This window comes from Stegostoma tigrinum, chromosome 17 (assembly GCF_030684315.1).
Source record: "Stegostoma tigrinum isolate sSteTig4 chromosome 17, sSteTig4.hap1, whole genome shotgun sequence".
Taxonomy (NCBI): Eukaryota; Metazoa; Chordata; class Chondrichthyes; order Orectolobiformes; family Stegostomatidae; genus Stegostoma; species Stegostoma tigrinum.
This window is the reverse complement of record NC_081370.1, coordinates 26,082,345-26,104,907: the sequence shown is the minus strand read 5'-3', so window position 1 is coordinate 26,104,907 and position 22,563 is coordinate 26,082,345. Positions and strand designations below refer to the sequence as shown.

Sequence of the window (22,563 nt, the reverse complement as noted above, 5' to 3'; positions counted from 1 at the left end):
ACCCTTGATGCAACTTCTTTGATTTCTGTAGTCGAGAGGTTATGCCCCATTTAAAGAACATAAAACATTAAAGGACTAGTGTCCCAATTATGTAAATTGCAACTCTCAGATTTTCGATCCACAATAACTTTGTCATTTTACACATCCAGTTTTACTTGTGTTTTATCCAGTAACAAGGGTATGTCACTACACTATATCCATGCCAATAAAATAATTCATTCCAGCTATTTTACATGGAAAAAAAAACAATTCTTTTCAAATCTAACAATGGTGGAAATCTCAAATTTCTTCACTTTGTTCTGATTGTTTTTCCACTCTATGTCTAGGTAAAATTTTAGCTAGTCTGTTCCACATACAGTTGATGTGCATCTGCTGTCCAATACTGCATATTTGTAGACTCTGCCACCAATAAATTCACTACTGAGTTGGAACATCTTGCAGCCAATTCAATACCCTCTCGTTAATTTGCATCTCCACACTTTCCTTTGAATCTTCCATTTCATGCTTATTTTCAAGTATTTTAGTATATAATTTGTGACAGTTCAAGAAATACTGGAACTTCAAATCACACCTGAAACATTAATGACTAAACACACAGTTCTGACATAAATTCAATTTTCTGAAAATTATCAAGAACATTTCTGTTCTTTCTATGAGTTACAGTCTCCTTTTACACTGTGACATATGACCAGTAATAATGGGGTCAGATCAATTTGTTACCATTGGGTCCTCCACTTTCTCTTGTTTTGCCAATTGCCCATCCCGCGCTATAAATGCTGCTGAGAAGGAAACTTTCGTAGGAATTTGTTTAATGCTTCTGACATTTGCTTTAGCAGTGTATGTTTATTCTCAGATTTATCTCCTGTCAAAGCTACAAGTCGACCCTCATTTGATGTTTTGGTACAGTCCAATAACTTAAATGCCTGCACAGATTTGGGAATTTCGACATAAATTTCTATGCTACATACAACCTATTAAATTTAATTAATCTCTCTTATGGTCCTATCATCAGTCTTTCTAAATTTGCTATAACCTGACAATCCTTTGTAAACCCCCATGAGGTGACCTTTCTGATAAATTTTATCCATGCAAGTTAACATCTCATCCAAGCCAGTGTCCGTGTTAAATTGTCAGGCTCCAATTCCAGAAAGAAACTTTCCTTCTTATCTTGCTTCTATATGGCAATAAAAGCACTAAGGACACACCATAGATTCAACATTGCTATGGACAAGTACTTGGTTGGAAGTAAGAAGCAAGGATATGGGAAAGATTGTATTTGGAATATACTGAGTAGTTTGGGACCTGTATCTAAGGAAGGATGTTTTGGCAATAGAAAGGGTCCAGAGGAGGTTTACTAGAATGATCCGAGGGACGAAGGGCTTGTCATAGGAGGAGCAGTTGAGAACTCCAAGTGTGTACTCAATGGAGTTTAAGAGGATGGTGGGGGGAGTCCAACTGAAACTTTCAGAATACTGACAAGCCTGGATAGAGTGCATGTTCACTAACAGGAGAGATTAAGATCTGAGGGCACAGCTTTATAGTGAAGGGATGATCCTTTAGAACTGAGATGACAAAGTTTCTTCAACCAGAGGATGGTAAATCTGTAGAACTCAGAATTGCAGAGAACTGTGAAGACCAAATCATTTAATGTATTTAAGACAAATGAATAGAATTTTGATAGGTAAGGGGATCAGATCTATGGGAAGAAGACAGGACAATAGGCTTGAGAAACATACCGGCCATGACTGAATGGCAGAGGATTCTTGATGGACCAGATGGCCTAATTCTGCTCTGATATCTTGTAATCTTATGGGGAAAAATGCAGGAGACTGGCACTACATAGTCAAATTCATTTGAAAAGCTAATGCAGACAAGATAGGCTGAATGGCCTCCTTCAGCACCTCAACACGCCTGTGATACCTTTTTACCTCTTTTGGCAAAGAAATAACCCAGACCTACGTTGCAAATTCATTCTTGCATTGGTCATAAGGCTCATCTTCAGGAAACCTGGGTGGGTAACCGTAATCTGAAATTTTACATTTTGACTCACCGATTTGTTTTACCACTGTTATACACAAGAAGGCAACTGTATTTAAAGAGTTCAAGTCCACACTTATACGATCAGCTTTATCTCGTTAACCACACTCCATAAAACTTTCACATCACTAATTACTAGCTCCCCATATTTATATAACCAATTAACATCAATTAATCATTAACCTAATATTGTCATCATTTGTTCCCACATTCCATTAAATCTTAGGTGTTCCTTCAGACCGTATTAAATGATGGCATAATGTGTTGCATACTGTAAAATCTTCAAGGACATAAATCTCAGTGTCGTTAGCTAATTGATGTGAAAACTATTCCAACTGTAATTTGGTGATGGTCCAAAGTGGAAAAATTCTGCTGCACAGTATGAATTACTATTTACAGAGACAAATCAACATGCCATACACACAGCATATAAAATAACTGGAAATGAGGTATAAACAACATTCAAAGTATTACAAATGTAAGAAGTAGGAATTTTAAAGTAGACAAGTTTATGGAACAGTAGAAATCAAACATGTGTATAATAAAACAAAACAGAAATTATTGGAAAAACTCAGCATGTCTGGCAGCATCTGGCAGAACTGGAATGAAAAGTCAGCAGACTTGAAATATTAACCCTGCTTTCTTCTCACATATGCTGCCAGATGTACTGAATTTCCCCAGCAGTGTCTGTTTCTGTTTCAGATCACCAGCATCAGTAGTTCTTTATTTTATTTTAAGGGCATAATGAATGGACAAAGTCTGCCATGATCAGTTGGCCTTTTAACCATCAGGACATCTGCTTATTTTCTCCAAAATGAGGCTTATCTCTTGATTTTAATACACCTTAAACCTAGGCCCCAGGCTCGTCTGTTCACGGTTGCTTGTATCAGCTATTTTTTTTAGCGATCGGCTTTTATATTGTTCAATAAATTGTATAATATTTACACAGCATGACCTGTGGTCAATCGTACTTTGTTTGATTGACAAATGGTCAATTATTGGTCAACAATATTGGTCAATGGTCAACACATCATTCTCTGCCACTTCTGCCACCTGCAATCTGACCCCACTACCAAGGATATATTTCCCTCCCCATCCTTATCTGGCTTCTGGAGGGATCGCGCTCTCCATGACACCCTCATCTGCTCCTCACTCCCCATTACACCCGGCAGCTTACTCTGCAACCACAGGAGGTGCTACACCTGCCCCTACACCTCCATCCCAGGCCCCAAAAAAACCTTCCACATCAAACAGATGTTCACCTGCACATCTGATAATGTGGTTTATCGTATCCACTGCTCATGATGTGGCCTCCTTTACATCGGTGAGACCAAGTTGAGACTTGGAGACCGCTTTGTAGAATGCCTATGCTTAGTCCACAGCAAACAACAACACATCCAGACACAAACCACTTCAATTTCTCCCTCCCATTCCCTGGATGACATGTCCATCCTAGGCCTCCTCCGATGTCACAATGATGCCACCCAGAAACTGGAGGAACAACACCTCATATTCCACCTTGGAAGTCTACAACCCAATGGTCTCAATGTGGACTTTACTAGCTTCAAAATCTGCACACCCCCAACCTCATCCCAAGACCAGTGCCCCTCCCACCTCTCATCCAGGGCTCCTCGACCTGTCCATCATTTCTCCCACCTATCTGCTCCTCCCACCTCAATGACTAATCCCCACCACTGCCTAGCTACACTCACCTTTACCAGCTTGATCCCTGCCTCCTTGATTGGTCCGTCTTCTCTCCCACCTAGCCTCTCCACTGTCTGCCTGCTATCACCGCCCCCACCTCTTCATTTCAGAGCCCCTTCCCCTCCCCCATTTCTGAACAAGGTCCCAACCTGAAATATCAGCTTTCCTGCTCATCTGATGCTGCCTGGACTGCTGTGTTCCTCCAGATCCACACTGTGTTATCTCAACTATTACATCTGGTGCCTTTCAGCTGGTTTTAACAGAACTCACCCGGGGGTACACTGTCAACAGTTCAGAACATCTCCTGCTGTGTTAGAATACACTATTCTAAATTTAACTGGACTTCATTTTTTAGAATTCATTCATGTGTGTATACTGAACCAAAGGATTTCGTTTTACAGTTATCTATTTTTTCATGCTCAACATTACTGATAAGCATTTTTTAAAAAATCAATATTTATTTAATTAGCTGAATCCAAATTCTCCAGATATCCTGTGGGATTTAAACTCATTTCACTACATTATTAAGCCCGACCTTTGGATTACCAGGTAGTAAACTAACCACGGCATTCAGTCAAAATTAAAATGTGCAAAACTGCATAGAAGATTTTGTGGCATTGGAAAACCCAACGTCACTAATTCAGCACACAGGAGTCTAGCTGAGGAAAAATTTGAAGAGATGAACTTGGAGGAATATAAGATGAACTGGACAAACAAGATCAAGATCTTTCGCAATGTAGAATAAAAATTTTGTATTTGCAAATATACTATTAACCCTGGACCTTAGCACAGAGCTAAAAATGAACTGACAGAACAAAAGATTTCGATTTACACAAAACTTCTAACGATTAGAAATTTTAAGAATTCTGCCCTCACTACTCCTGGAATGAAGTTGACAAACAAATTTCCTAAGATACCGAATGAATGATAAGGTTCAAGAACATAATCTAGTGTGATAATGCAGTGCAGCACGGATTATAGCACGGTCAGAAATGGCACAAAATAAACAGGCTTCGATAATTGCTAGTGGACTTGGAATTTTAATAGTGCCCATTCCAAATACACTCGCTTATGTTCAGAATTCTGTCAAATGTCATATTGGTTAAGGTGTCAGTGCTTTTGCAGTGATCACTTGCCACAAGTGTGCAGAGAGGCAAAACATGTCACAGAATCACAACAGTGCAGAGAGAGGCCATTCAGCCCAACTACTGTGCGCTGACGGTCCATACAGCATTTCCCCCCTCCCTGCCCCCATCCCATGGTGAATCCACCTAACCTGGACTGGAGGGAGCAATTTAGTAAAGCCAATCCACCTGCACATCTTTGGGCCGCGGAGGAAACCAGAAACCCATGCAGAAATGCTAACCACTGTACGCACTTGACAACAGACATTGCTAACAACATCAGCAGTGTTAATTTGGAGCCAACACAGGCACTCTTAATTTTGCACAGCTGAATGCATTCTGCATCAGACAGGACTTCCTCCCACCTCTCCACCCTTGTCCTCCACCTCCAGCATACAAAACCAAAAAAAAACCCTGCCTCCAAACATACTAAGCAGCCATTAATGCATTGTGAGGAGATCATCAACTGTTTGTGGTTGGAGACTGGTCAATTTCTTCCTACTAATGCCACTACTCAACAATACTCATTTTGGTATATTTTATTGGGGTTGTTTCAATTTATAAAAATCTACAGGGTCAGGTGCTGAAGCAACTGTGAACCTAGCTTCAAGGTTTCAGCAAAAATCTGTTATCCTGAGATATGGGAAGCACTTTCTATGAAACACAGCATGATTTGGACAATGAACAGACATGATGTTGAAAAGGTCAAGTTGTCACAAATGGAAGAAAGTGGAGGGTCGGTAAGAAGACATCCCTCTGCAAGGTGATTCAATTATTGTGTCAGGGAGTTCACTGCATCAGGCTGTCTATGCAAACAGAGCTAACAATGTTTCCTTCTCTCCTGTCAGTAACAAACAGCTGGAGCAAGAATGTTGCTCTGATAGAATTTCAACTTCTTCACACATCACTGCCTGGCCAAAGCATGTCAAGTCAGCTTTGCGGTAGAACCAATGGAATTCCACTACTTCAATGTCCGGATTTTATTTGTCAATAGGCAACGGTTAATTTCCTCTTATCCTGGCAGCAGTCATCATGCCCTTATTTGTAGCAGTTTGCTGTGCTGCTCTATTTCAGACACCCACAGCAAATCAAACAGGGCTACGAGAGAACAAGTGTTATCCACTTATACTGTGGCTGATGGTTCCGGCATCCATCTTAGGCACACAATGCATAAAATGAAAACAACACTGCCTCACAAAATATAATGCAGCAAACTACTTGTGAGCTGGAATAACTTTCCACTGATATCCCATCTTCATCTGCAGTCTTTGACTTAAACCCATTCGTTGGATACAGTTTTTATTTGTGCTTTTTTTGAGTGAAAGAATAATACAATGATTACAGCAAACAAAACCATTCACTCCATCATGTCTATTGTTCTGAGCCATTGTCCCACATCTTCTTTATCGTACTGTGCATTCTTTCTTTGCAGATAATAATCCAATTCAGTCTTTATCTTGGTGCTATTATTTAACGTGCTTCCACGAAACTCTCACTCTGCATTTCTGACCCTAACCACTCACTGTGTGAAAGAAGGTTTCCTCGTGTTGTCTGTTTTTTTTGTTACATATCTGTGACTGTGAATGGTCGACTCATCTATGAATGACAGCACTTTCTTCCTACCTACTCTGTCCAGAAGCCTTTTGATTTTGAATACCCCCTCAATAAACTTCATAACCTTCTCTGAAGAGAACAGGCCTAACTTTTCCAATTTATTTACATAACTGAAGTTCACGCCCTTGCAGCCATTCTCGTGAATATCTTTTTCACCTTCTCTAATGCCTCCGCATCAATGTTCTGAAGAATGGTCCTGACCTGAAATGTCAGCTTTCCTGCTCCTCTGACGCTGCCTGACTTGCTGTGTTCTTCCAGCTCCACACTGTGTTATCTCCACATTCTTCATATACTGTTTAAAACGGGACACAATAATCCAGTTGAGGTCAAACCAGGGCTACATGCAGATTTAACAAAACTTCCATGATTTTGTACTCTGTCTCAATTTTTAAAATCCACGGTGCATATACTTTGTTATTGCCCTCAGAACTTGTCCTGCCACTTTCAAATATTTCTGTATGTATACCCACAGGTGCTCTGCTCCTTCATCCCTTTTACAAATGTAACTTGTATTTTATATTGCCTTTTTGTTCCAAACACAACACATTGCTTCTCATTTCACTGCATTAATTCTCCTCTGCCATTGTTCCATCTATTCCACCAACTTGTCTATGGCATTTTGAAGTTCCACAATATACTCCACACAGTTCACAACACTTCCAAGATTTGTATCCCCTATAAAATTAAGCATGAGAATACACCAAAAAGTAGCCCTGCACCATCCAAGCTTCAAAATAACTGCAATATAATTACAGTCCAAAATAAAACAAAGTTTAAAAGTTTCTACATGATCTATCAATGACCCTACTGATAAACAATCCGGCAACATTACAAAGTTAAACTTAAGTATTTGAAATGATAATAGAAAACCAACATCTTGACTCTTATTAGCATTAAATATGTTACTGCCATTCAAAAATTAGTGTGTAAATCGTGCAGGTATGGAACTGAACAAGATTGATGCCAGTCACAGGAGTAAAATTTAGATTAATAGTTCCTGGATTGCACTCTATGTGATTGGAAGCTGGTAGTCGAAATTTAACAGGGAATTTATACAAAGTGGATCTGTTATGACTTTTTTTCTCTTTGTGTCACTGTGGCACTAATGCAGCAATTAAAGCACAGCTGAAGAACGCACTTTCAATATTATTCATGTTGCAAACTTTTATTTATAGGTTTTGTAATGGTTGCAAAACATTGCTTACCTTATTTTCATTCTTGTGAGCAGCCAGATTTCCTAAAGTGAGTTTGTGCCTGTTTCTGGAATTCAACTAGTCTTCAAATCTTAGAAATGGTCAAAACTGGTGACCTGTACGTATGGAATACTTGAGAGGAACAGAAACACACTGAATGAATATTAAAAATTTCATAACACATTTTTAATATATTTGCTTTAAAAATGACTTCATATCTTGCCTAATAATATCATCAAAATATTGTCCTATAAATTTGAGGTTAGTAAAACAGGGAAAATTATATTAAATAAGTTGGAGCTATTTCAAACTTAGATAACTAAATAAGCAATATTTTTCAACTCTTCAAACCTTATTCAAAAGAAAAATCACCATGAAGATATCAGATTTAAAACTTTCAACTTGAGAAATTAATGTTAAAATCTGTTCAACTTTAGTGTACATATCTATAATGCAGCTTTCATTGCATTGGGCCATAATCAGGTCCCAAACACACTTGAATTCAGTATTTTAAAGTTCAAAATGTTATGACCCAGCCTGAGGAGATGGTTATTTCTTGACGGGCCCAAGCCACCAGTTGCAGATCAATGCAAACATTTTAAAGGATTGGGATTACTATCGAACAATGATTCCAGTTTGGAGACTGGGATGTCAGTTATACGAAATCATTTCCAGATTGACAAATGCCGATGTAAGAAAAAATCGTATTGTGTTATCCTCATCAGCGCCGTTCATTAATTCAAAATGCTCAAGAAAAAGATGTTATTCAATCAGGAATAGAAGGTCAAAAGAAGTGATTTGACAGTGAAAAGCAGGAAGTGAGACCATCATATATCCTGCATTATGTGCCCATTGTGATACTGATATTAGCCACCAAAGGAAAGGTGTTGCAAATTTGGATATTTTGTCAGAAAAGCATAAATTTAACACTCAAAGTGCAGGTACATCATTATTGCATTCCTTTTTTAAATTGCTTCTGTTACCTCAAAACAATAAAGCTATTGCTGCTGAACCATATTGTGAGGCACCACCAGTCTCACAGGCCAACAGCCAAAAGTTGATAAAGGATTAAAAACCATGAAGATGGATAAACCTCAGCACCTGATCAGGTGTATCCTAGAACTCTGCAGGAAGCTTGGGAAATGATTGCTGGGCCCCTTGCTGAGATATTTGTAACATCAACAGCCATAGGAGAGGTGTCGGAAGACTGGAGGTTCACTAACATAGTACCAACATTTGAGAAAGGTGGTAAGGAAAAGCCAAGGAACTATAGACTAGTGAACTGACAACGTGGTGGGTGAGTTGTTGGAGGGGATTTGATGGACAGGATTTACATGTATTTGGAAATACAAGGACTGACTGGAATAGTCAACATGGCTTTGTGCTTGGGAAATTGTGTCTCATTAACTTGATTGAAATTTTTGTAGAAATAACAAAGTGGTTTGATGAAGGCAGACCTATGTGAACTTCAGTAAGGCATTCGACAAGGTTCCTCATGATAGGCTGGTTAGCAAGGTTAGATCACATGGAATACAGGAGAACTGGCCACTTGGATACAAAACTGGTTCGAAGGTAGAAAACAGAGGGTGCTGGTAGAAGGTTACTATTCGAAATGGAGGCCTGTGATCAGCAGCGTGCCACAAGGATCGGTGCTAAGTCCACTGCTTTTTGTCATTTAGTTAAATGATTTGGATGTGAACATAGGAGGTATAATTAGTAAGTTTGCATTTAAGTAAGATGACACTGATTGGAGGTGTACTGGACAGTGAGGAAGGTTACCTCAGAGTATAATGGGATCTTGATCAGATGGGCCAATGGGCTGAGGAGTGGTGGATGGAATTTAATTTGTATAAGTGTGAGGTGCTGCATTTTGGAAAGGCAAATCAGGGCAGGACATATACATTTAATGGTAAGATCCTGGGGGAAGTGTTGCTGAACAAAGAGACTTTGGAATGCAGGTTCACAGTTCCCTAAACGTGGAGTCGCAGGTAGACAGGACACTGAAGGACGTGTTTGGTATGCTTGCCTTTGGTGGTCAATGTATTGTGTATAGGAGTTGGGAGTCATGTTGCGGCTGTACAGGACATTGGTTAGGCCACTTTTGGAATACTGAGTTTAATTCTGGTCTCCCTGCTATAGGAAGGGATGTTGTAAAACTTGAAAGGGCTCAGGAAAGATTCACGAGGATTTTGCCGGGTATGGAGAGTTTGAGCTACAGGGAGCAAATGAATGGACTGAGGCAATTTTCCCTGGAGTGTTGGAGGCTGAGGGATGACCTTACAGAGGTTTACAAAATCATGAAAGGCACGGATAGGGTGAATAGGCAAGGTCTTTTCCCTGGGGTGTGAGAGTTGAAAACTAGATGGCATAGTTTTAAGATGAGGGGGAAAGATCTAAAAGGGACTTAAGGGGAAATTTTTCAAGTAGAAGGTGGCGCGTGTATGGAATAATTTGTCAGAGGAAGTGGTGGAAGCTGGTACAATTACAACATTTGACAGGCATCTGGATGGGCATATGAATAGGAAAGATTTGGAGGAATATGGGCCAAACGCTAGCAAATGGGACTAGATTAATTTAGGATATCTAGTCAGCATGGATGAGTTCAACTGAAGGATCCATTTCCATGCTGTACAGCTCTATGATTCTAAATCTACAATTGCTTCTCTGTAATGTGACAGCTGATGTGTAGCAAAACAACGGCAAAAACACAGAACGAGAATGTTCTAAAGTTATAATTGATACAGAATCACTTGGGTTACATTTAAGCTGATGGCCTTTTATTTCCTTTGGCAACTGATGCTTGAAACAAGGCTGCAACAAAGCTTTTTGTCTTGACTTTGAGATGGCTCAATTTTGAGAAAAGGATCCAGCATTAATTTTGGATTTCTATACTCATTTAACAAAATTTCTGAAGGAATCAGGGATATTATTCAAACTCTGTCAGCAATCCCAACCAAAGGAGACTTCCCTTATATTCAGCTGACAATGTAAGCATTAATTATGAAAAGCACAATAAGCGTAAACTGAATAAAAACCAAAAGATGTTCATAGGACTATTGATCTTATACTTCGCACAATTCGACAAGGCATGCTGTTAGAAACATTGTTGTTGATGAAGAAAGCATTATTCTCAGGGTATGTGCTCACTTGACATTTCTGCAAGCTGAACACAGCAATTGAAGGTGTTCTATGATTCTGCTGATAAGTGAAAAATGCAATCTATTGAAGTACATTGTGATCTCTATTGCCAGCTATTGCCTGCTGCTGAAATGCAAGAAACCTTGGACATTCTATTTTCAGAGATTTGACAGCAAGGGTGACCCCAAAATACAATGAAGATGCTTCAAGATAAGGATTTGCCAATTAACCTGTTGAGCTTCACTTTCCTCCACTCACCAATGCTCTGAAAAAAGTGCTCAGTGAATAAGAATGAACAGTGTCATCTTTGGGGTATGAACTAATAAGTGGCATCATCAGGAAAGAGGACAGGAAGATTCAGGGCAGGATTTCCAAACAAGTAGTAGACTGAAGTAATTACCACCAATTGTAGAAAGAAAATGGGAGATACATTTTATTTTTTTACTAAAGAGTCCAGAAGGCCAGTCAGTCTAACCTAGGTGATGGGCACGTTATTAGAAAGAACTCTGAGGTACAGAATATATCTGCACTTGAAGAGACAGAGATTAATCAGGAGTAGCATGGATTTGTTAAGGAAGTTCATGTTTGACAAATTTGACTGAAGTTTTGAAAAGGTAACCAAGGGTCTTGATAAGGATTTGGTGTGTTCCACATGGACTTTAGCAAGGTTTTTGATAAAAGGTCCCTCATGGCAGACTGGTCAAGAAAATAAAAGCCCAGTCAAATTAAGGCAAAATTAGCAGAGAGGCAGCAAGCAGAAAGTGGTGAAGAAGAATGTTTTTGTGACTGGAAGTCAGTTTTTCAATGGAGATCTGTAAGCATTAATTCTGGAGCCCTTGCTGTTTGTGGTGTGCATAAACGATTTGGTTGTAAATTTAGGGGATATGATCAAGAAACTTGCTGATGATATTAGGGTGGGAAATTTTGAGGAAGATAGCAACAAAATGTGAGAAAATATCACTGGGCCACAGATCAAAGGGATCATGGTGTGGATATCCAAAGAAGGTAGCAAGCGATTAAGAAGACAAATGGGATATTTGTACTTATTAACGGAGGCTCAGAATACAAGAACAGGAGGTCATGCTTAAACTGTTGGTTAGGTCACAACTAGAATACTGTGTGTAGTTCTAGACACCACATTAAAGGAAAGATGTGATTGCAATAGAGAGTGCACAGAGAAAATTTACCAGGAGGCTGAGTGGCTGGAGGGTCTGAGAAATGAAGACTGGACATACAAGGGTTGTTTTCCTTGGAACAGAGAAGGTTAAGAGGGGAACTAATAGAGGTGTACCAGATTACGAAGGCTATAGATTGGATGGATAGGAAGTACATCTTCCATTAATAGAGGTTCGTAACCAGGGGGTATAGATTTAAACTAACAGGTAAAAAAGCTGAGAGGAGAGTTGATGAAGATTTTTTTTCCACTCAGAGGGAATCTGAAACTTCCTACCTGTAAAGATGGTTGCATCAGAAACTCTCAGCATTTAGATATTTGCCGTTCCAGTAAAGCTCAACATAAGTTTGAGGAATAATACCTCATCTTTCAATCATGCACATTACAACCATACAGGCTCCACAATGAATTCAACTATTTCAGACCTTAATCTCTATAACTTTTGTTTTCTTTTTATTGCTTTTTGCATATTTTCAACTTTCAACAGCACACCTGCTCTATATGTATCTTTTGTTTCTTTTCTCGCTCAAACACCATTCTCCCTGACCTCACCAACTTCTCCACCACACCTGGGTACCCTTCCCTACAACCTCAAAAGATGCAACACCTGCCCATACATTCCCCTCTCACTTCTGCCCGAGGCCCCAAAAAATCCTTCCAGGTCTGGCAGAGATTCACCTGCACTTCATCCAACCAGTTCTATTTTATCTGTGGCTTCCAGTGTGGTCCCCTCTATATCAGAGAGACCAAACACAGACTTAGGGACTAGTTCGCACAGCATCTGCGCTCTGCACAGACCAGCCAACCCAACCTTCTGGTTACCATCCATTGTAATTATCCCTCCCACTCCCTTAGCGACATGTCCATCCTTGGCCGCCTCCAACTGTCAGAGTAAAGCCAAACATAAACCGGAAGATCAATACCTGGCATTTTGCCTTAGGAGCTGACAGCCTAATGGTCTCAATATTGACATCAACAGCTTCAGAATACCCCTGCCCTAGCCTTATCCTATGTCCAGACTTGCCCCTCATCCTCACCTCCCCAACCTGACCTGACCTAACCGGTCTCTCTTCCTACTTGCCTATCTGCTCCACGCTTTGCACTGACCAATCACAGAAACCTCCCACCTGCATCCACTTACCTTTCTCCCTTCACCACAACCTCCCTCTGTATCGGCGCCGCCTCTTGCTCCCCAGAGGAGCTCGAACAGTTCATCCACTTCATCAACACCTTCCACCCCAACCTTCAGTTCACCTGGGCCATCTCCAGCACATTCCTCACCTTCCTGGACCTCTCAGTCTCCATCTCAGGCAACCAGCTTGTAACTGATGTCCATTTCTAGCCCACCGACTCCCACAGCTACCTAGAATACACCTCCTCCCACCCACCCTCCTGCAAAAATTCCATCCCCGATTCCCAATTCCTCCGCCTCCGCCGCATCTGCTCCCACGATAAGACATTCCACTCCCGCACATCCCAGATGTCCAAGTTCTTTAAGGACCGCAACTTTCCCCCCACGGTGATCGAGAACGCCCTTGACCGCGTCTCCCGCATTTCCCGCGACACATCCCTCACACCCAGCCCCCGCCACAACCGCCCCAAGAGGATCCCCTCGTTCTCACACACCACCCTACCAACCTCCGGATACAACGCATTATCCTCCGACACTTCCGCCATTTACAATCCGACCCCACCACCCAAGACATTTTTCCATCCCCTCCCCTGTCTGCTTTCCGGAGAGACCACTCTCTCCGTGACTCCCTTGTTCGCTCCACACTGCCCTCCAACCCCACCACACCCGGCACCTTCCCCTGCAACCGCAGGAAATGCTACACTTGTCCCCACACCTCCTCCCTCACCCCCATCCCAGGCCCCAAGACGACATTCCACATCAAGCAGAGGTTCACCTGCACATCTGCCAATGTGGTATACTGCATCCACTGTACCCGGTGCGGCTTCCTCTACATTGGGGAAACCAAGCGGAGGCTTGGGGACCGCTTTGCAGAACACCTCCGCTCAGTTCGCAACAAACAACTGCACCTCCCAGTCGCAAACCATTTCCACTCCCCCTCCCATTCTCTTGATGACATGTCCATCATGGGCCTCCTGCACTGCCACAATGATGCCACCCGAAGGTTGCAGGAACAGCAGCTCATATTCCGCCTGGGAACCCTGCAGCCATATGGTATCAATGTGGACTTCACCAGTTTCAAAATCTCCCCTTCCCCTACTGCATCCCTAAACCAGCCCAGTTCATCCCCTCCCCCCACTGCACCACACAACCAGCCCAGCTCTTCCCCCCCACCCACTGCATCCCAAAACCAGTCCAACCTGTCTCTGCCTCCCTAACCGGTTCTTCCTCTCACCCATCCCTTCCTCCCACCCCAAGCCGCACCCCCAGCTACCTACTAACCTCATCCCACCTCCTTGACCTGTCCGTCTTCCCTGGACTGACCTATCCCCTCCCTACCTCCCCACCTACACTCTCTCCACCTATCTTCTTTATCTCCATCTTCGGTCCGCCTCCCCCTCTCTCCCTATTTATTCCAGTTCCCTCCCCCCATCCCCCTCTCTGATGAAGGGTCTAGGCCCGAAACGTCAGCTTTTGTGCTCCTGAGATGCTGCTTGGCCTGCTGTGTTCATCCAGCCTCACATTTTATTATCCCTCTACTTACTTCTGGGCTCCCCTCCCCCTTCCCAGTCCTGATGAAGGGTTACAGCTCAAAATATTGACTTTCCTGCTCCTCAGATGCTGTCTGACCTGCTGTGCTTTTCCAATTTGACATCAATTGACATGATCATGATCATGATCTTGCTGTCATACAGCCTCGTATCAAAGGAAGACCAAGTCAGTTATTGTTCTCCTAAGATGCTGCTTGGCCTGCTGTGTTCATCCAGCTCCAGACTTTGTTATCTCAGATTGTCCAGCATCTGCAGTTCCCATTAGATCACAGATCACAATCAATCAGAAGTATGGCTGAATTAATACCGCACATGCATTGCACCACACTGGGTCTTGCAGTGAACAGGCCAGTTTATCAACATAAGAAACGGGTGGTCATGCAGACAAGACATCAAACAGAATTGGCTACATTTGGCAAAGTTATAAAAGCATTTGATGGCTCCTTTAATCTTTGACAAAATATCATTGCCAAGCAGGCACAATTTTATAAATGTATCCTGCAAATGGCTTAAGGTATTAATATATTTATGAATAATTATGTATGTCAGTGGAAAACCTAAGTAGGAATATGGACTTAGCAGAAGAATCATTACTAACATTGTTATCTTTGAGGAAACATCATCAGAACTCCTGCACTCAAAGGATGACTTGATTTAATGATTTGAGCAGGAAAAACTCAAAAGAATTTGATTAGATTAGATTAGATTAGATTCCCTACAGTGTGGAAACAGGCCCTTCGGCCCAACAAGTTCACACCACCCCTTGAAACATCCCACCCAGACACATCCCCTATAACCCACACATCCCCGAACACTACGGGCAATTTAGCATGGCTGATCCACCTAGCCTGCACATCTTTGGACTGTGGGAGGAAACCGAAGCACCCGGAGGAAACCCACGCAGACACGGGGAGAATGTGCAAACTCCACACAGACAGTCGCTCGAGGCTGGAATCGAACCCGGGTCCCTGGCGCTGTGAGGCTGCAGTGCTAAACGCTGAGCCACCGTGCCGCCCAAAACTGCAAACATAGCTGCACAGAAAGAGGAAAACACGAAAAACTTGTAAATCATCCCAACAAACTGTTAGTGGTGCGACAGAAAAGACCTTGGAATGAAAATTCAAAACAGTTCATTTTAAAGCAGTATGTCACAACAAGAAACTTATAATGAAAAAGTGAAAAGAAGAAACCCTCAAATGATATCAGTTCAAAGAGATAAAAGATAAAATGATGTAGGAACCTATGTTCTGGATCTTTACTTCATAATTACTAAGATCACAAACCTTTAGTTATTCTTTTCAAAGCTAAGGAATCAGCAAGAGTGCCACCAATAGTACAACAATTACAACTAAGACTAATGAGATTTGATGTAAAACTATATGCAAGGAAAGCAACAACCAGACTGCAAAACTTTATCTCATACCACCGTGCCAACACCTGAGAAAGGGAGGGGAGGGCATAAAACTTATTAGAGGGTTAGAAACCTTGATGTCATTAACAAAAACAAATCTACTATTAATGACACCTCAAAGGCTGAATGAAATCAGAAACACACTAAAATAAAATGAAGGATGTGCTTAAGCATGGCAGTACTGCAAAGAATAACCAACACACATGCCATAAAGTCCCATTCTGAGGCAGTTTTTGAACGCATTTCTGTTGTGGATGACCTACTCATTTATGACGAGAGATTAGTCATACTAAGTGTCCTGTGACTTGATATATAGCAATGATTACACCAAAATCATCTAGAGATTAAGAAATTTGAGATAAAGCACAAAACACTCTGTTTGGTGGCCAGGTCCCTTAAGAAGACTTGGAAGAGATTCTATCGAAATGTGTATTTCATCACCGGAGCCAAGGGAGCCACTTATGTCATTTTTTTCTTAACCTTCAAGACTACAGGGTATCTTGGGACAGACCTCTTTGAACAGAAAGAAAAATCATTCTTGACAGTGGTTGACTGCTATCAAAGGTGGATAAAGGTCAAGTGACTGGTGGGTCACTCAACGGAGTCAGTGATTACACCACTGAAGGGAAACTTTACATTCCACAGGGTTCCAGATCTCAGTATCATATGGCTTTGTCACTGTATCACTAGCTCATCAAGATGCTCACAAGCCAGGGTGAAGCAGAAAGGGGAGTGTGAAGGGTAACAGCATTGTTATACAAGATCAGATACATTTACATGGCACTCCTTCTTTATCATTCAACGTGACTTCAACATGATTTCGCTCCCTCTTACTTGGAAAGAGGGGGAGAAATCAATTCCTTACTCGCCCACATATAACCATGCAACATCTACAAGCAATGAATGTGGAAATACAACAGTTGTTACAGAGCACGTTATCTGCCAGGCCTCCAATCAGAAGTGCTTGAATGGATCTTTGATTAAGCATGTCATACCCAAATATTTCAAAAATATAAATCATTCAATCTAAAAATAGATGGTACAAATGAAAAAGACATGCACTAGTATCCACAAGAAGCATCCTTCTACACAATTGAAACAAAGGTGAACAAACCAGACATTACATTCATCAAAAAAAAATCGACAGCCTGAATGCTGAATTGGCATCACTTGACAATTCTTATACTGTACAGCAGAGTCCAAGAGAACACATGGAGGACTCAAATTCTCATTCTCCTCTAAAAGAACTGAGGACTCAGTTTGGTAAGCTGGTAAAACTGCCACAGCAGTTGTTCCTGTAAATGAGAAATGAAGCCACAGCTGCAAGGTGAGATATTATAAAATACTGTGAAACATAATGGGTTGAGTCAGTCTTTTTTTGGGGGGGCGGGGGCGGCTGATGTTGGGGAGATAAGAATGCAGTGTAAGGCGTTACTCATGCAATATACAAATGAGACCACTCTACATCACAGAAACTGGTTGATTGTCACATAACTCAATTATAATACTGCTCTTTTATTGGTTCATGACAACTGGAAGTCCCAGTCAGATGTTGTTACTATTAGTTATCTTCAGAAACTAAAAGATATGTTTTCTAAGATAGTCAGTCCTTGAAGAGCAAGGACATCTGGAATGTGCGGAAGTGGAATGTTTCATCGTGGGAGCAGATGCAGCAGAGGCAAAGGAGTTGAATAGGGGATGGAATTTTTGCAAGAAGCTGGGTGGGAGGACATGTATTCCAGGTAGCTATGGGAGTCGGTAGGCTTGAAATGGATATCAGTTGCTAGGTGGTTGCCTGAGATAGAGACAGAGAGGTCCAGGAAGGGGAGGGATGTGTTGGAGATGGTCCAGGTGAACTCGAGGTTGGGGTGGAAGGTGTAGGTGAAGTGGATGAACTGTTCGAGCTCCTCTTGGTAGCATGAGGCGGTGCTGATACAGTCATCGATGTAATGGAGGAAGAGGTGGGGTTTAGGGCCAGTGTAGGATGGAAGAGGGACTGTTCCATGTAACCGACAAGAAGGCAGGCATAGTTTGGGCCCATGCGGGTACCCATCGCCACCCACTTTGTCTGTAGGAAGTGTGGGTACCCACATGGGCCCAAACTTTGCCTGCCTCCTTGTAGGTTACATGGAACAGTCCCTCTTCCATCCATACACTGGTCCTAAACCCCTCTTCCTCCGTAACATCGATGACTGTATCGGCGCCGCCTCATGCTCCCAAGAGAGGCTCAAACAGTTTATCCACTTCACCTACACCTTCCACCCCAACCTCAAGTTCACCTGGACCATCTCCAACACATCCCTCCCCTTCCTGAACCTCTCTGTCTCTATCTCAGGCAACCACGTAGCAACCGATATCCATTTCAAGCCCACCGACTCCCACAGCTACATGGAATGCACCTCGTCTCACCCACCTCCTGCAAAAACTCCATCCCCTATTCCCAATTCCTTCACCTCCACCACATCTGCTCCCAGGATGAGACATTCCACTCCCGCACATCCCAGTTGTCCTCGTTCTTCAAGGACTGCAACTTCCCTCTGCCCCGCAGTGGTCGAGAAAGCCCTTGACCGTGTCTCCCGCATTTCCCGTAACACATCCCTCACACCCCGTACCCACAATAACCGCCAAGAGAATCCCCCTCATCCTCACATACCACCCCACCAGCCTCCGGATACAACGCATCATGCTCTGACACTTCCGCCATCTACAATCCGACCCCACCACCGAAGACATTTTTCCATCCCTACCCTTGTCTGCCTTCCGGAAAGACCGCCTGGTCTGGGACTCCCTCGTCCGCTCCACACTCCCATCCAACCCCACTACACCAGGCACTTTCCCCTGCAACTGCAGGAAGTGCTACACTTGTCGCCACACCTCCTCCCTCACCCACATCCCAGGCCCCAAGATGACTTTCCACATCAAGCAGATGGTCACCTACACATCTACCAATGTGGTATATTGCATCCGCTGTACCCGTTGTGGCTTCCTCTACATAGGAGAAACCAAGTGGAGGCTTGGGGACTACTTTGCAGAACACCTACGCTCAGCTCGCAACAAACAACTGCACCTCCCAGTCACGAACCATTTCAATTCCCTCTCGCATTCCTTATACAACATGTCCATCCTGGGCCTCCTGCAGTGCCATAATGATGCCACCCGAAGGTTGCACGAACAGCAAATCATATTCCGCTTGGGAACCCTGTAGCCCAATGGTATCAATGTGGATTTCACAAGCTTCAAAATCTCCCCTCCCCCCACCGCATCCCAAAACCAGCCCAGCTCGTCCCTGCCTCCCTAACTGCCTCTTCCTTTCACCCACCCCTCCTCCAACCTCAAGCCGTACCTCCATTCCCCACCTCCTAACCTCATCCCGCCCCCTTGACCTGTCCGTCCTCCCCGGACCGACCTATCCGCTCCCTACCTCCCCACCTCTACAGGCTCCATCCCCACCCCTTTTAACTTGTCTGTCTCCTCTCCACCTATCTTCTCCTCTATCCACCTTCAATCTGCTTGCCCCCTCTCCCTATTTATTTCAGAACCCTCTCCCCATCCCCCTTTTCTGATGAAGGGTCTAGGCCAGAAACGTCAGCTTTTGTGCTCCTAAGATGCTGCTTGGCCTGCTGTGTTCATCCAGTTCCACACTTTGTTATCTCGAATTCTCCAGCATCTGCAGTTGCTATTATCTCAGATATGTTTTCTACACTCCCTTTGTGAATTCTGCAGATATTCTTTAGTAACACAAAGAAACTGAGAATATTCCAGGTTAGTAATGAATAACAATATTATAGCCTGGAGGGGATCCTGCAGCCAGTTACATTTCTATACATCTGCTGTCCTCGTACTTTTGGATGGCAGAGGTCTTGGTTCAGAACATTCTGTCAAAGCCACCTAGATTCTGCAGTGCCCCCTGCAGAATGTTCTGCAATTCTTATACAGGTGGTGATGGGCTAGTGGTATTATTGCTGGACTGTTAATCCAGAGATGCAGAAATGTCTAGGGACCCAGGTTCAAATCCCACCATGCAGGTGGTGGAATTTGAATTCAATAAACTATCTGGAATTAAGAATCTAATGATGACCATCAATCCATTGTCAATTATTGGGAAAAACCCATCCGGTTCACTAAGGTCCTTTACGGAAGGAAACTGCCATCCTGGCCTAATATGCCTCAAGACCCATCATAATTATGGTTCACTCTCACCCTCATGTCATGAATGAACAAAGAAAATTCTCCGTTTTACAAATTTAGTTTTTTTTAAGAATGTAAGAAATATTTAAAGTTCAAATGTCCAAACTTGTGGTTGAAGTAAAAACTACTGACTATAAAGCTCTGCTTCCACACCCGCAACTGCCTATGAGCAATACTAATCTGTAGAAGCAAAGCAATCTGTATTAATGCCAGTTACAATCTCCACAATTCCTTACATGTTTGTATATTCAAAAAGCTTCAAAACAATTTTAATGCCTCAACATAAGTGAGCAATAGCACCTCAATACAAATAACTGTTATCTTAAAACAAATGAAATGGAATTCATTCTATGCAGGTTGATAGCAAATCCAAGGCACTAGCAATTGTAGAAGTTAAAATAAAATCAAACAGCATTTTACTTACTGTCAGTGGTAAGGCACACCAGCTGAGACAAACACAATTATAGCTGGACAATTGAACTTTCTGTTTTCACTTCAATTAGCTGAAAGTTACAATTTGCCCAATGATTCTCATTGTTTCCAAGCTTCCAACAGTTGCATCACTGTCTCTTCATTGTTTGCTACCCATGCAAAATAAACTGTACAGACATTTTAGAAAAAATTAAATGCTCCATTCAATGAGATCATGGCTAATTTGAACACTCCACATTGCCAGTAACTTCTTTCTTATCACTGCTTGTCAAGATCTACTACTGCTTTGAAAAGAATCAAAATTCTGTTTCCAACACCTTTAAGGAAGAGTTCCAAACACACAACCCTGTGAGAAAAACAATATTCATTATCTATCTTAAATAGTTCAATAGTTACCACAAATTTGAATTTTGTAACATCAAACTGTACAACACAAGAACGGGCCCTTCAGCACAGAATGTTGTGCTGAGCATGATGCCAAATTAAACTAATCCTTTCTGCCTGGCTCTGGTCCATATCCCTCCATTCTTTGCATATATATGTGCTTATCCAAAAGTTTCTTAAACGCCCCTATCGTGCCTGCCTCCACCACCAATCCGAGCAGCATGTTCCAGACTCCTACCAGTCTTAGTGTAAAAACACTTGCCTCTCACATCTCCTTTGAACTCCCCACACCCAATCTTAAGTGCATGCCCCCATATATTTGACATTTCAACTCTGGGAAAAGATTCTGACCATCGACCCTATTCACGCATCTCAACTTTATGGACTTCAACCTCCATTGTTCCAGAGAAAACAACCCAGATTTTTCTAGCCTCTCCTTATAGCTCATACCCTCTAATCCAGGCAAATGTCTTTTGCACCATCTCCAAAGCCTCCACATCCTTCCTGTACTGTGGCAACCAGAATTGAACACAACACTCCAAGTGCGGCTTAACCAAAGTCTTATTAATCTGCAACATGACATCCTGACCCTTCTACTCAATTCCTTGACCAATGCCATACGCCTTCTTTACCATCCTATCGACTTGCATGGCCACTTTCAGGGAGCAATGGACTTGAACTTGAAGATTCCTGTGTACATCAATGCTGTTCAAATTGTGCCATTAACTGTATAATTAACATTCAATCTCCCAAAGTGTTGCACCTCACATTTACCCTGATTAAACTCTACCTGCCATTTCTTTGCCCATATTTCCAAACTATACCCCACTGTATCCTTTGACAAACATCTACACACTATCTACAAATCTACTGATCTTTGTATAGTCCGCAAGCTTGCTAACCAACCTATCTACATTTTCTTTTTCCAAGCCATTTATGCATCACAAACAAACAGAGGTCCCAGAACAGATCCTTCCGGAACACTGCTAGTCACAGACTTCCAGCCTGAAAAACAACCTTCCAGCATCACCCTCTCTCTTCCACTGGTAAGAGAATTCTGAATTCATGCAGCCAGGTCACCGCGGATTCCATGTATCTTAATCTTCCGGATGAGCCTACCATGAGTTACCTTGTTGAAAGCCTCACTAAAACCCATGTAAACAACATCCACTGCTCTACCCTCATCAATCTCCTTCATCACCTCTTCAATTCAATCAAGTTCATAAGACATGACCTGCCCTGCACAAAGCCATACCTACTGTCCCTAATTAGGCAATGCTTTTCCAAGTGCACATAAATCCTATCTCCAAGGATTCTCTGCAATCACGTCCCAACCATCAATGTGAGACTCAGTTTCCTGGATTATCCAGATTTCCCTTCTTGAACACAGGAACAAGATTAGCTCCGTTCTAGTCCTCCAGGACCTCTCTCTTGTGCTAGCAGGGATATAAAAATCTTGACCAGGGCCCCAGCAATTTCTTC

The 22,563-nt window shown here is 42.3% G+C and overlaps 1 protein-coding gene across 4 annotated transcripts in view; it reads right to left on the bottom strand.

The window, feature by feature from the left end:
- Positions 1–22,563, bottom strand: part of LOC125459510 (uncharacterized) — a 230,005-nt gene that overhangs the window by 165,061 nt on the left and 42,381 nt on the right. For 2 of the 4 annotated variants that reach the window (XM_048546013.2, XM_048546016.2), the window contains exon 2: positions 7,685–7,804. The exons of 1 other annotated variant lie outside the window; for it this stretch is intronic. The gene's annotated coding sequence lies outside the window, so the exon portion shown is untranslated. Of the gene's footprint in view, positions 1–7,684; positions 7,805–21,093; positions 21,202–22,563 lie in introns of those variants that run through there. One more of the 4 variants, XM_048546014.2, reaches the window with a different exon arrangement.